Consider the following 13,989-nt stretch of genomic DNA (forward strand, 5'->3'; position numbering starts at 1 on the left):
AGGTATCTAAAATTCCATCCATTGGGCATTCAATGGACTCTTTCAGTCTACAAAATAATTTCCTTCCATTTGGGAAGATTCTCTTGAAACACTTTGTGATGGTTTCCTTGCCTTCATTTTCTCACTTCTCTCCTTCTGGGATCCCTGTTATTTGGGGACACCACGCCTCTTACACAGGCCCTCTAATTTTCCCTTTTTTCCCATTTTTTCTCTCCGCATTGTTTTGCTTTACTTTCTGTGAGATTTTCTTATCTTCCAGCCCTTCTATTTTTCATTTTTGCTATCACTTTTCATTTCTGAGCACTTTTTTATTCCTTCTTAGCATGCTGACCTTGTTTCATGATTGCAATGTCCACTCTGATTTCTCTGAGGAATCTTCATCTCCCTGCTCTAAGTTGCCTTTTTTGGTATCAGTTGCTATATTTTATGTTAGAAGTTGTCATCATATATGTGGTAATTCTTGGTTGTCTGCTCACATTGAAGAGAAGGGAAGGGACCACTTTTTTTAGATACATAAAAAGTATATAAAGGCACTATGACATGATGTCTAAACCAGAAAAGAATGGTTGAGTGCCATGGCTCACACCTGTAATCTCAGCACTTTGGGAGGCCAAAGCTGGAGGATTGCTTGAGCCCAGGAGATCCACACTAGTCTAGGCAACATAGTGAGACCCTGTATCTAAAAAAAAAAAAAAAAAAAGAAGAAAAAATTTTTTTTTTTGGAGAGGGAGTTTTGCTCTTGTTGCCCAGGCTGGAGTGCAATGGCGCGATCTTGGCTCACTGCAACCTCCGCCTCCCAGGTTCAAGCGATCTCCTGCCTCAGCCTCCCAAGTAGCTGGGATTACAGGCATGCACCACCACGCCCAGCTAATTTTGTATTTTTAGTAGAGATGGAGTTTCTCCATGTTGGTCAGGCTGGTCTCCAACTCCCAACCTCAGGTGATCTGCCCGCCTCGGCCTCTCAAAGTGCTGGGATTACAGGCGTGAGCCACCGTGCCTGGCCAAAAAAAAAAAAATTTTAAATAGCCTGGCATGGTGGCATGGTGGTGCCTGCCTACTCGGCAGTCCCAGCTACTCGGGAGGCTGAGGCAAGAGGATCACTTAGCCCAGGAGGTCAAGGCTGCAGTGAGCTATGATCACACAACTGCACTCCAGCTTGGGCAACAAAGCAAGACACTGTCTCTAAGAATAATAAGACTTTCAGCCTATTTTCCTTATGTTCGCTTGTCCTTTGTCCCATTTCCAGAGGAACCTGTTGCTACCAGTTCATGAGCTTTTTGTGGATTCTACAGTAGAAACTTCATTGAATCTTGGTTTTTCCCACTGTTGGCTTATGATCCAACTTTCACAGGTCTGGTAAGTCAGTCACCAGTTACCACTCATTCATCTGCTGTCCAGCTGGCAAAATTTTGGTGGTATTCTATCCTCTTATGTTCTCCCTGTACTTACAGGGACTCTTTTCTAAAAGATCTCTTTACTGTCATTACAGTGTGATTTCAGGAGGCAGCAAAAGGAGATTCATGGATTCCACCCACCGTTATTAGCCCCAAGTATTTCCTCTTTATTGTTATTGCTTACCTGCTTATTGTCTGTCTTCCCCTCCTGAATATAAGTTCCAGGATAACTCATCTACTTTGGTTATTTTGCTTAGGATTTTGTTTCTTTCTTTTTTTTTTTTTTTTTTTTTTTTTGAGACATAGTTTCACTCTTGTCACCCAGGCTGGAGTGCAATGGCACGATCTCGGCTCGCTGCAACCTCCGCCTCCTGGGTTCAAACAATTCTCCTGCCTCATCCTCCTGAATAGCTGGGATTGCAGGGGCCCGCCACCACACCTGGGTAATTTTTGTATTTTTAGTAGAGACGGGATTCGCCATGTTGGCCAGGCTGCTCTCAAACTCCTGACCCCAGGTGATTTGCTTGCCTTGGTTCCCAAAGTGCTGGGATTACAGGCGTGAGCCACCGGGCCCGGCATGTTTTTGTTTCTTTTTTGGAGATAAGGTCTTACTCTTTTGCCCAGGCAGGAGTGCAATGTCGCAATCACAGCTCACTGCAGCCGTGAACTCCTGGGCTTAAGTGATCCTCCTGCCAGCCTCAGCTTCCCAAGTAGCTGGGTCTATCGGTGCATGCCATCAAGCCTGGATTTTTTTTTTTTTTTTTTTGTTAGAGACAGGGTCATGCTATGTTGCTCAGGCTAGTCTCGAACCCCTGCCTGGCCTCAAGTAATCCTTCCATCTCAGCCTCCCAAAGTGCTGGGATTGTAGACCTGAGCCACTACGCCCGGCCCCATTTTGTACACCTATGCATCCCCAACAGTCAGAACCATGTTTGACACAGAGTCAGTGTTAAACAAATGAATGAACCAATTTGCTAGCAAAAGAAACGTACTACTCACCATCAGGGAGGTGGTAGCAGACTCAGGTCTCCTAACTTTCCAGGCAGTGTCCTTCCTAGCACAGCATGGTTGGGGTATGGGTAATTTTGCTAATTAATGATATCAGACAGGTTATAAAGTGCTTCACCTGGTACAAAATGGTTTCAGAAATCTTATCTCATTTGATCCTGACAACAGCCCATGGGCCAGATGGTAAAAGAATTATTATTGGCCCTAATATAGCAATGATCCCTGACAGGAACTATCCTGTACGAAAGAAATCACCGTCGCTGCTCCTGACCTCTCACCCATGTCCACTGTCATTTATCTGGGCCCTTGCATCACCTCCTCTGCAGACGGGACTGTTAAGGCTTGTCACCTGTCAAGGACTTGGTCCCCAAGAATCCAGGACTAGCTCCATCATAAAGAGGGAAACGGGTATAGACAAAGGTAAGTCATATAAGGTCCTTGGAGAAAAGAAGACATCTGAGTTTTGTGATGTTACAGGAGCAGAAAAAAGAAGAAAAGCAGAACTGTCAGATCAGTAGCACCTTAGAGAAGAGCTGGATGGAGAAGGAAGAGAAGGGGCTTAGATCCTGGAAGGAGAGAGAATAAGTCCCAGAACTAAGAGTGGTATATATACGGTGGGGAGAGAGGTGGGATGAAAATAACTGTTTACCATAACCATAGACTCCCTTTTTTAAAATGAAATGAAAAATATCCTAGAATATAATCACAAAGCCAGTTAAAAAATATTCTAGACAGGCCAGGCGGGATGGCGCATGCCTGTAATCCCAGCACTTTGGGAGGCCGAGGCGGGAGAACAGCCTGAGCTCAGAAGTTTGATGTGGCAAAACCCCATCTCTACCAAAAAATACAAAATATTAGCCAGGTGTGGTGGTGAGCCTGTGGTTTCAGCTACTCGGGAGGCTAAGGTGGGAGGATCACTTGAGCCTGGGAGGCGGAGGTTGCAGTGAGTCAAGATTGTGCCACTGCACTCCAACCTGGGTGACAGAGGGACACCCTGTCTCACCAAAAAATAAAATAAAAAATTCTAGAAAGCAAGTTCTGTAAAACCATAACATCAGCTCTTGGGATCTGCTAACTTAGTTTCTGGATAGCCCGAACTCTGCCCTAAGACCCCAGGGAAAAGTGAAAGTAGGATGCATGGCCCCTTCCAGGGAAGCAAGATGTGACTCAAAAGTCACACCAGGTCCCAAGGGTATAGGTCACAGAGATAAAGGCTGTAAAGCACCCCACACTTTCTCATTGTGCTACCTGCCATCCTCCTCAGATTCTGCCTGCCACCTCCTGGGCAGATAAGGCTACTACCCGCCTGCAAACCCTGGCAGGTCCAAGCACCACTCAGGCTGCTGTGCCTCTGTGATCCACACCCAGACACTGGAAATTGCCCAGAAGCAGAAACTTAGGGATGAGGAAGTTGGCAAGGTGGGGTCTTTTAACCCTGCATCAAATCAAGATGAGTCTTTGTTTTTTGTTTTTTGTTTTTTTGAGACAGAGTCTTGCTCTGTCGCCCAGGCTGGAGTGCAGTGGCACAATCTCGGCTCACTGCAACCTCTGCCTCCCAGGTTCAAGAGATTCTCCTGCCTCAGCCTACCAAGTAGCTGGGATTACAGCACCACACCCAGCTCATTTTTGTATTTTTAGTAGAGACAGGGTTTCACCATATTGGCCAGGCTGGTCCCAAACTCCTGAGCTCAAGTGATCCACCCTCCTCTGCCTCCCAAAGTGCTGGAATTACAAGCGTGAGCCACTGTGCCCGGCCTTCAAGATGAGTCTTGGTATGGAAAGAGGTCTGAGACATCTTATGAAGCTACAATAGCAGTTGCAGAAGAGAATAAATAAAACAGTACTGTCTATAATCTTAAAATCAGTATAGTTATAGTTACGTGTCACTTAACAATGGGGATATGTTCTGAGAAATACAGGCAATTTTGTCATTATGCAAACATCATGGAGTGTACTTACACACACCTAGATGGGATGGCCTACAGCACACCTAGGCTAAAATGGTATGGCCTATTGCTCCTACGCTACAAACCATGGTACCATACTGAATATTGTAGGCAACTGGAGCACAATAGTATTTGTGTATCTCAACATAGAAAAGGTAATGCATTGTGCTATGATGTTACAGCAGCTACAATGTCAGTAAGTGATAGGAATTTTTCAGCTCCATTCTAATCATATGGGACCGCCATTGTATGTGTACGCAGTCTGTCAATGACCAGAATGTTGTTATGTGGTGCATGACTATATATATATAATAATAGCAGCTGAGTGTTTTTGAGACCTTTGTACATGTGAGCACAGAGTTAACCTCTCTGCATACACCGTTCAATGAATTCTTACCAAAGCACAGTGACATAGGTATTGCCATGACTTTTTTTTTACAAAAAGGGAAATTGGCCAGGCACATGGCTCACGCCTGTAATCCCACACTTGGGGAGGATCACTCGAGCCCAGGAGTTCAAGACCAGCTTGGGCAACGTGGTGAAACCCTGTCTCTACTAAAAATACAAAAAAAAAAAAAAAAAAAATTAGCCAGGTGTGGTGGCAGGCGCTTGTAGTCCCAGCTATTCGAGAGGCTGGGGCAGGAGAATGGTGAACCTGGGAGGCGAGCCTTGCGGTGAGCCGAGATCGCGCCACTGCACTCCAGCCAGGGGGACAGAGCGAGACTCCATCTCAAAAGAAAAAAAAAATGTATTTGATAGATGTTTCATGCCTACCTAAAATTATAAAACCAAGCTGCACCCTGACCACCTTGGGCAAATGTTCTCAGGACCTCCTGGGGGCTGTGTCACAGGGCCATGGTCACTCATAATAAATCTCTTCAAAATATTTTACAGAGTTTGACTCTTTTTATCAACACTGCTCACCAAACATACACAGAGAAGAAAACTCCAATTACTCTAGCATGTAGGCCCTGTTAACTGAGCAACTACTGTGAGCTACACTGAGGGCTAAGCACTTCACATCCAAGACGTCACTGAATCCTCACAACTGGGTCTGGAGGGAGGGTATTTTCATTAACTCCCTTCACAGAGGAGGACCCTGAGGCTCAGGAATGTGAAGTGACCTCCCTAAGGTTACATAACAACTTAGGAACTCAACTTAGGCCTGACTGGTTCCTGAGCCCATGCGTGTAGCTACATCAGTATGTTAGTGGAGCAGGAATGATGACAATGATAATAACAGCAATTTACGTGCTTGCTATGTGCCAGCCCTGTGCATTTCATGTATAATCTCATCACATCTCCATGGCAATCCACGTTTTACAGATGAGGAAACTGAGCATCAGCAGAGGGAAGTCACTTGTTTGCCCAGGGTCATCCAGCAGAATTGAGACTAGAACCCAAACCACTGGCATCCAGCCAGTGGCTCAGACCAAAATCTCAGTAGCCATCCTTGACTCCTCCTTCTTTTTCCTCCATATCTAATCCATTGGTTCTAGTTGGCTTCAGTTTTCAAAATACGTTGTTCACTTCTCACTATCTGACTACTGCAGGCCCCGTGAAAGGCACCGCCATCTCTCTTCCAGGCCAGTTTGAAGGACTTCCTACTGAATGCCCTCCCTCTGTTCCTGCCTCTTGCCCCCCCATCCACTCTCTACATTGCAGTCAGAGTGATCTTTTTCAACTCTTTTGCTAAATATCTCTCCTGCAACCTTTCTTAGGGTTTTGGGAGACAATTAAGCCCCGCAGAGAATGCTTTGAGTGATTGTTTTCTTGATTTTCCCAAGGATGCTACTAGCTAATACCATTACTTACTACAGTAGGAGATAACTTAATTCATTACATGCAATGGATGCCTTAGAGTCTTAGGGCTTAAGTCTACCGAGAACCAGGTGGAGACAGCTGCAAAAGTTTCCTGTCACACTTCAAATACCAGTGACCATGGCCTACAAGGCCCCTGTGACCTGCCACCCACCACAACTTGACCTCTGCAGGTACATTTCCTACTACCCTTTCCCAAGCACAAGACCTCTTCTCCCTACCGCAATCGTAGAAGTCTCATTGCTGCCTTAGAGCTTTTGCAGGAGTTGTTCCCACCACCCTGAACCCCTGCCCAAGCCATCCGGAGCCTGCTCCTTTTGTCAGTCATTCAGGGCTCAGTTCAAAGGCCACCAGCTCAGAGGGGCCCTCTCAGTCACCTTAATTAAATACTGCCAATTCCTGCTGTTTTATCCTTTATGGCACTTATTTATCATGACCTGAAAGTACCTTTGTTTGTTCATTCAACAGTTGTGTGTCTCCCAAGTTAAGGCTGAGCTCCATGGGGCAGAAACCTTTTCACAGGGAAGCAATCTGTAAAAAATATGTTTAGAGAATCCATCAGATATCTATTATGAGCCAGTCACTGGGTTAGGAGCTTTGCAATGAATCCTTTTATCAACCCCAACATTGTCCAATAGATATACAATGTAAGCCAAGGCCAGGCACAGTGGCTCGTGCCTGTAATCCCAGCAATTTGGGAGGCTAAGGCAAGAATGACTCTTGAGGTCACCAGTTCGAGATCAGCCTGGACAACACAGCAAGACTCTGTCTCTACAAAAATTAAAAGGGGCTGGGGGTGGTGGCTCACGCCTGTAATCCCAGCAATCTGAGAGGCCAAAGCAGGTGGATCACCTGAAGTCAGGAGTTCGAGTCTAGCCTGACCTACATGGTGAAACCCCATCTTTACTAACAATACAAAATTAGCTGGGCATGATGGCTGGTGCCTGTAATCCCAGCTACTCAAGAGGTTGAGACAGGAGAATCGCTTGAACCCAGGAGGCGGAGGTTGCAGTGAGCTGAGATTACACCATTGCACTCCAGCCTGGGTGACAAGAGCGAAACTCTGTCTCAAAACAATAAAAGAAATAAAAATAACTTTAAAAAATTAAAAGAAAGAAATATAATGTAAGCTATTGTTTAAAAAATCCAAGCCTCTTGGATTCAAGCGATTCTCCTGCCTCAGCCTCCCGAGTAGCTCCAGGCACCATTTAAAAATCTTTAATTGTCTAACAATCAAATTAAAAGAAGTAAAAAGAAACAGATGAAATTAATATATTTTATTTAAACCAACATGTTCAGAGGATTATCATCCCAACATGTAAATGGTTAATAAAGATATGAACAGATGACAGATGGATGGATTGGGGTGTGTATGTGTGCGTGTGAGCTCCTCCTCTATAGCTTTTCTGGGTTCTGAGAAGCTCAGAGGCTGCATCACTGTTCGGGGACTCAAGGGCTTGCACTTCAAGACCCAGCCTCAACGCCCCAGACACTGCATCTCGTCTTTCCCGCCTTTTCTGTACCTGTCTCCATGTGATGCGCCCTTCAGGGCCTGCATACAGAGGAGGGAGGGCTGTCCTCCCACGAGGCCTCAAGGTGCCTATCAGTGCAGTGGCTCAAACAAAACAGGTGTGACAAAAGGCTAGGAATGCCTCCCAGGGGCTGAGGCACCTCAGGGAGCGTGTTAGAAGAAGTGGACAGTAAAAAGAGAGCGTCCGGGCCGGGCGCGGTGGCTCACTCCTGTAATCCCAGCACTTTGGGAGGCCGAGGCAAGCAGATCATGAGGTCAGGAGATCGAGACCATCCTGGATAACACGGTGAAACCCCCGTCTCTACTAAAAATACAAAAAAATAGCCGGGCGTGGTGGCAGGCGCCTGTAGTGCCAGCTACTCGGGAGGCTGAGGCAGGAGAATGGCGTGAACCCGGGAGGCGGAGTTTGCAGTGAGCCGAGATCACACCACTGCACTCCAGCCTGGGCGACAGAGTGAGACTCCGTCTCAAAAAAAAAAAAAAAAAAAAAAGGGAGAGAGAAAGAGAAGAGAGCGTCTGAGTCAGGAGCGGTGGCTCATGCCTGTAATCCCAACACTTTGAGAGGCCGAGGCAAGTGGATCACTTGAGGTCAGGAGTTCAAGACCAGCCTGACCAACATGGAGAAACTCTGTCTCTACTAAAAATACAAAATTAGCCGGGTGAGGTGGCGGCGCATGCCTGTAATCCCAGCTACTCGGGAGGCTGAGGCAGGAGAATCACTTGAACCCGGGAGTTGAGATTGCACTCCAGCCTGGGCAACAAGAATGAAACTCTGTCTCAAAAAAAAAAAAAAAAAAAAGCGTCCAGAACCAGGACGCATGCGCACATTAGCCCCGACTGGAAGTGCATGAGGACAGAAGGGAAGCAGAAGTTGGGGCTGAGGTGTTCCTGCTGAGAAGAGTGATGAACGCAGATTTTGAAGCTCGGGATCCTGCCCACACCATGGAGCCAAGAGGATCAGAGGAGTCAGCATTGAACTGGAAATCAAGTTGGAACTGAAAATTGACTTATCCACAAATAGTAAGAACTGTGAATTTGGGCCTCAGGGAGAGGAAATTTTATTCCTAGGCAGGGTCTTCTTGGGAAGGCAGCTGCACGAGGCTTCTCTGAAGTCCAGTAAGGTCTTGGGAGGTTTCATTGAGAAACTGAATACTGAGAACAAAATGCTGAGAAATGAACAGATGCCAAAGCAAAATTTGTTCCAAAAATTGTGCCGTGTTGTAAATGTTTACACTGAATGAATGATACAAAAATATACTCAGGGCAATACAGTTGTGCATATGATCGGATTTATAAGAGATAACGAGATGACCTGTTAATGAGAGACTTTTTTTTTTTTTTGAGATGGCATCTTGCTCTGTCGCCCACACTGGAGTGTAGTGGCACAATCTCGGCTCACTGCAACCTCCACCTCTTGGATTCAAGCGATTCTCCTGTCTCAGCCTCCCGAGTAGCTCCAGGCACGTGCCACTGTGCCGAGCTAATTTTTGTGTTTTTAGTAGAGACAGGGTTTCGTCATGTTGACCAGGCTGGTCTCGAACTCCTGACCTCAGGTGATCCACCCACCTCGGTCTCCCAAAGTGCTGGGATTACAGGTGTGAGCCACTGCACCCGGCCAGTGAGACACAGTTTTTAAGTTGAACAGTGAATGACACTTTGTGGTCCCAATCCAGTTAGCCTACCTCTGTGACTCTGAAAAATCTCATTTCGAGATAACTTAAGGAGTGAAAATTGAAAGTCTTCCTAGTTTCTGCCCCTACTGGAGAGGGGCCGCAGATGTTCTGTTAGGAATTAGTGAGCAGGATGACTCTGAGAATAAGCCACAAGAGGAATCTGTGATAACTGAACATCCTGAGAGATGTTCTCATCAGATCACCAGTGCTGGCGGGACATCCAGGCTCCATCCCTGATGCTACACTGGGAATGAGTGATGAGCGGTGCTCTGTGTGGGGAGTGAGGTTTTTCATAATGTGCGAGGGTTTCTGGCTAGAACAACAAATAAAGCAAGATTAGGTTGGATAATCAGACTGGCAAGGCCTCTTGGAGGAGGTGTCATTGCCACAGAGACCTGGATGAAGTGAGAGAGCAAGGGAAGAAGGGCATGAGTCATGCAGGCAGAGGGAGCATGGCCTTTTAAAGAGCCCTTGAGGAGGCTGGAATGGGGTGCGGAGGGCTGGAGCAAAGTGATCAAGATGGGAGGGGGAAGTAGGAGATGAGGCCCATAGTAAAATCTATGGGGTTTTATTGTGAAGTAATGGGAAATCATGGGACGGTAGAGAGTAGAGAGTAGAGAGAGAGCATGAACTTATTTAACATAAAAAGGGCTTTCGGGGAGGGGTGATAGAGGCTCAATAGGAGGGTAAATACAAAAGTGGTCACTTGTTGTAGCGGGCGCTAAGGAGCGTTACCTCAGGTCACCAGCCTGGGAAGGAGACTCAGGTGCAGGTGAGGGAAATGAGGCACGTTTCCATGGGAGAGGCCTGGGGATTTTTGTTTGTTTGGGTTGTCATTGATTTAGGGGAGGAGGACCCAGGAATGTTGTGGTCGGTTGGTCTGTTGGGTGTCAGAAAATGTAGTGGGAGGTCTTAATGGGATGATAGTCATCAAGGGCGGGGTGCTGTGTTCATTTCTCAGGAACATCTGAGGCCATTTCACCCTGTTGAAGTTCTCGGGCCGCCTCCACAGTGCCACCATTGTTGGGGTTTGTAATCAAGTAAATCAGGCTCTCAGGAGGGACTGTGTTTAGGAGGTAACATGAAGAGCGCCCAGTCAGTCACCAGAATTCTCAACCTTGTCCCTCACAGCTGAATGGCTTTGGACAGATTGAAGTTAAGGTGTCTTTATTGTGGTTGCCTTAAAATACTATGTTAGGCTGGGCATGGTGGCTCACTACCATAATCCCAACACTTTGGAAGGCTGAGACAGGAGGATGAGTTGAGCCCGGGAGTTCAGGACCAGCCTGGACAACATAGTGAGACCCCATCTCTACAAAAAATTTTAAAAATTAGCCAGGCGTGGTGGCGTGCACTTGAAGTCCCAGCTATGCAGAAGGCTGAGGCAGGAGGATTGCTTGAGCCCAGGAGGTTGAAGCTACAGTGAGCTATGTTTGTGCCTCTGCACTCTGGCCTGAGTGACAGTGTGAGACCCAGTGTCAAAAATAAATTAAAATATTATGCTATGAAGTATTTCAAACACACATAAAGATATGAGAAACCATATTAACAAACCCCTGTGTAGGCACCCCTCAGCTTTTTAAATTATTATTATTTGAGACGGAGTCTTGCTCTGTCGCCCAGGCTGGAGTGCAGTGGCACAATCTCGGCTCACTGCAACCTCCTCTTCCCAGGTTCAAGCAATTCTCCTGCATTAGCCTCCTGAGTAGCTGGGATTACAGGCACATGCCACCACGCCCGGCTAATTTTTGTATTTTTAGTAGAGATAGGGTTTTACCATGTTGCTCAGGCTGGTCTTGAACCCCTGACCTCTTGATCTGCTCACATCAGCCTCCCAAAGTGCTGGGATTACAGGTGTGAGCCACCACACCCGGGCTGCACTCTTATTTTATTGCTGGACAGCTACCATTCCACCATGCGGTCCACCCTATTTTACACATCCATTCTTTTTTTTTTTTTTTTTTTTTGAGACACAGTCTCGCTCCATCGCCCAGGCTGGAGTTCAGTAGCATGATCTCGGCTCTCAGCTCACTGCAACCTCCACCAGGTTCAAGCAATTCTCCTGCCTCAGCCTCCCAAGTAGCTGAGATTACAGGCACCTGCTACCATGCCCAGCTAATTTTTGTATTTTTAGTAGAGACAGTGTTTCACCATGTTTCCCAGGCTGGTCTTGAACTCCTAGCCTCAAGTGATCCGCCCACCTCAGCCTTCCAAAGTGCTGGGATTACAGACGTGAGCCACCGCACCCAGCCTAGACATCCACTCTTTTATTCATGGTTTCCAGCTTAGAGCTATTCCAAGCACTGCTACTGTGAAAATCCTTACACCTGCCTCTTTGCATATATATGCAAGAATTTCTCTCTAGTGTATCCCTAGGATGGTCGTTGCCGGGGTGCACCATCCACAACTCTACTGCTATCTTGGTTTTGGCATTCAGGAATCTGATGAGAAACTTCAGTGACAGAAAGTGAAACCCGACCATGCTTTGCCCCTTTGCATTTTATTTTCCTTTCTGTAAAGTGCACATGATAACAATGGCTCCTTCATGAAGTCGTAAGAGTTAAATGAGACCATGAGTGTAAAGTGCTTAACGCGATATCATACACACTGCAGGCGCTCAATACCTGGGAGCTTTTTTTTTTTTTTTTTTTTTTGAGTCTCGCTCTGTCACCCAGGCAAGAGTACAATGGCATGATCTCGGCTCACTGCAAGCTCTACCTCCTGGGTTCAAGCGATTCTCCTGCCTCAGCCTCCTAAGTAGCTGGGATTACAGGCACCAGCCACCATGCCCAGCTAATTTTTTGTATTTTTAGTAGACACAGGGTTTCACTATGTTGGCCAAGCTGGTCTTGGACACCTGACCTCGTGATCCACCTGCCTCAGCCTCCCAAAGTGCTGGGATTACAAGCATGAGCCACCATGCCCACCGCTGCCCCTCCCTGCCCCCGGCTTTTTTTTTTTTTTTTTAAGCCAGGGTTTGGTTCAGGCTGGAATGTAGTGTTGCCATCATAGCTCACTGTAGCCTTGAACTCCTTGGGCTAAGCGATCCGCTCACCTCAGCCTCCCAAGTAACCGGGGCTACAAGCATGCAGCACCATGCCTGGCTAATTTTTTAATGATTTTTTGGAGAAACAGGGATCTCACTATCTTGCTGAGGCTGGTCTTGAACTCTTGGCCTCAAATGATCCACCTGCCTTGGCCTCCCAAAGCACTAGGATTACAGATGTGAACCACTGCACCCAGCCAACACAAGAAACTAAAATAGTTAAAAATTCTAGGGCTCTGAAGTCTAACAGAACCTGAGTTGAAAGTCTGGCTCTGCTATTTCTTCTGTGGGTGCTCTTGGGAAAGTCACTTCATCTTTATGGGCCTCAGTTTCCTCATCTGTCAGAGAGAGCAAGTGAATACAGTTGCAAATATTATTTCTCTAAGTATGACTCTATCTGAGTCATTATCTAAGTGGAGTTTTATAGCATAATAATAACAGCTACCTTTTATTAACATGAAAAAAACTAGGCTAACATTTACTGAGGTTTTCTTAACCCTTGTGAAGTCTTGCTATTATTCCCACTTTACAAATGATGAAATTTTGGCCCTGACAGAGTAGCCACCCAGAGGTCACGTAGCTAGTAAAGTGGTAGGAGCAGAATTTGAAATCAGGTCTGACTGATTTTATAACTCATATTCTAACCGCTAAGTTGTACCACCTTAAATGCCTCCAGCGGATACTTAGCAGTGGTTTCCAAACATTTTTTTTTTCAAGCGAAGTCTTAAATGAAACAGTAGGTTATAAAGCAAGTGAAGGCCAAATTACACCAGTTAAAGCAGGGGTAATGTAGGTAGGGGTTCAATCCTGGCTCTGCCGGGTCCTGGCTGTGTGAGCTTGAACAGATTACAGTCTTCATCATCACTTAATGATGGAGATACATTTTGAGAAATGAAGAACAGCAGAGTGCACTTACACAAAGCTTTATAGTATCGCCTACTCCACACCTAGGCTGTGTGGTATAGCTTATGGCTCCTAGGCTGCAAACCTGCCCAGCGTGTCACTGGACTGAATGCTGCAGGCAACTGTAACACAATAAGCATTTGTGTTTCTAAACATAGAAAAGGTACAGTACAAATATGATATAATCTTTTGGGACCACTGTTGTTTATGCCGTCTGTTGTTGACCGAAACATCATTATACAGAGCATGACTGTACTTATCTCTCTGAGATTCAATTTCTTTGTTTGTAAGATGGGGATAATGATGCCAACCTAATAGGTTTGTTTTGCGGATCAACTGAGATAATATATGCAAAGCACTTGGCATAAAGCCTGGCGCATGATAAGAACCAAATTAAGAATGGCTGCTATTGAATTGTGGCTGTGGTTGTTACCACCTTCAGGACTGTCTTTACTGACGACGGGATTGAGTGGAAATTTTTCAGCCCCCCATCATCTGACCCAACCTGCATTTCCAGGCCTCCATGCCTACGGGATAGCCAGGTTGAATGACAGCGTTCCCAGTCCAGAATCCCACACTACCAGTTCTTCATGCTCTGCCCACTGGAGGGCCCTCTTCCCCCCTCCCTCCTCTAAAAGCATACTCTTGAAATTTTTTGAATATTTTA

General features: G+C 46.1%; 1 protein-coding gene across 1 annotated transcript in view; it reads right to left on the reverse strand.

The window, feature by feature from the left end:
* The window catches only part of KRTDAP (keratinocyte differentiation associated protein), a 57,322-nt gene that overhangs the window by 30,919 nt on the left and 12,414 nt on the right, over positions 1-13,989 (reverse strand). Inside the window, exon 6 of the transcript XR_010115073.1 lies at positions 6,617-6,700. The gene's annotated coding sequence lies outside the window, so the exon portion shown is untranslated. The remainder of the gene's footprint in view (positions 1-6,616; positions 6,701-13,989) is intronic.

Source organism: Symphalangus syndactylus, chromosome 13, assembly GCF_028878055.3.
Source record: "Symphalangus syndactylus isolate Jambi chromosome 13, NHGRI_mSymSyn1-v2.1_pri, whole genome shotgun sequence".
Lineage (NCBI taxonomy): Eukaryota > Metazoa > Chordata > Mammalia > Primates > Hylobatidae > Symphalangus > Symphalangus syndactylus.